At 35.1% G+C, this 1656-nt stretch overlaps 1 pseudogene; it reads right to left on the reverse strand.

Moving 5' to 3' along the window:
• Positions 1 to 912: 912 nt before the first annotated feature.
• LOC150078761 (histone H3.3 type 2-like) lies at positions 913 to 1324 on the reverse strand (annotated as a pseudogene).
• Between the last annotated feature and the right edge of the window lie 332 nt (positions 1325 to 1656).

The raw sequence follows: 1656 nt of genomic DNA on the forward strand, positions 1-1656 counted from the left end.
ACTTTATTGGAATTAAAAAAAACTGATGATAACAAAAAATTTTATAATCACCTGAACCTCGGAAAAAGTCAATTTTTTAGTATATCTGTCCATAATTCAAAGAGCATTCTGTTCGGATTGAATGTAGCTACATCGTAGACCTCTGTCTGCTTTTGTACTTCTGCTGTATCTTTCAAGATGTATTCACATCCATGAACTGAACATTATTACTACTCGTGATATAATGAAAAATTGGGGATAAACAGAAAAAACACTTCAAACACTATGCATATGAGAGGTCATAAATTCATACTGAAGAAGGATGGTTACAGAACAGAAGTGCATTCATCGGAATGGTGGTCGATTACTCAGCTTCCATCTGTTGTAGTGGGAATAGATATTTTGAATAAATTCAAGGAAGAACTAGACAAACTATTGGAGCTATTCTAAAGGTGAAATTATTATTTTTTTTTGGCTGACGCTGTATAAGCAAATGATGCATGAAAGATTTTTATTGCATAATTTCTATTATTGTTTATTGGTAACACTGGTGGCATAATTTGCCACAAGTAAAACTAATAAAATACACTTTTCATTTGGGGGAAGTTTTCTTTCGTCCAAATTCATAATTTCCATATATTTTTATTTATTATTTACTGGTTAAAAAAGACCTTATATCTAAAAGACCTCTAAACATTCACTTTGAAAAATCTTTTAACGTATTCAATTAGATTTAATTTTTTTATAAGTTGTAACTTAATTTTATACTCTAACTGAGAGAGATTATAAAATATTTAGAAATAACAATGGTATGATCAAATAGAGTAAGAAGGAAAGAACAGAATAGAAAATAAATGTTATTTAGAAACGTACGTTCATGTAATCCCTTTATCACAATATGGTGGTCCTCAAAAGGGCCGTTTTTGCTTTAATTTAAGCACGTTCTCCTCGAATTTGTCTAGCTAGCTGCATATCTTTAGTCATGATGGTTACCCTCTTGGCATGGATTGCACACAAGTTGGTGTCTTCGAACAATCCCACTAAGTAAGCTTCGCTGGCTTCTTGTAGAGCACCAATGGCAGCACTCTGGAAGCCAAGATCAGTTTTGTATTCCTGGGCAATCTCACGAACGAGGCGCTGAAACGGCAACTTTCTGATTAGCAGGTCCGTTGACTTCTGGTAACGACGAATTTCTCGAAGAGCAACGGTTCCTGGTCTGTAACGATGGGGTTTCTTTACACCACCCATAGAAGGGGGCACTCTTGCGAGCAGCCTTGCTGGCTATCTGCTTCCTCGGGGCCTTTTCTCCTGTGGTTTTACGTGCGGTTTGCTTAGTACGAGCCATAACGATGGAGTCCTGGAACTTCTGAAAACCAAGTGAATTGAAAGTAGCCGACTCAGATCTATTTATACGCAATAAACAAGTCGACTCTTCCAAAACTTGGTGGGAAGATTGAAAGCCGTGAGTGGTGATTGGCTAATAGCTCTGCAGCCCATTAACCAATCAACATTCCAGTAACTAATCTAGAACAAATGTTTTCCAAGTGGCACTGGAAATATGACACATTATGTGTCATGTTTGTTAAACATTGTAAAATTACTCTCAATGGATTATATTTTTATGCAAAAGTTATATATTATTAAAAATATTTACATATTTTATGCAATCCTATTATA

The sequence above is a fragment of the Mastigoproctus giganteus genome, chromosome 10 (assembly GCF_048544385.1).
Source record: "Mastigoproctus giganteus isolate SK-2022 chromosome 10, ASM4854438v1, whole genome shotgun sequence".
Lineage (NCBI taxonomy): Eukaryota > Metazoa > Arthropoda > Arachnida > Uropygi > Thelyphonidae > Mastigoproctus > Mastigoproctus giganteus.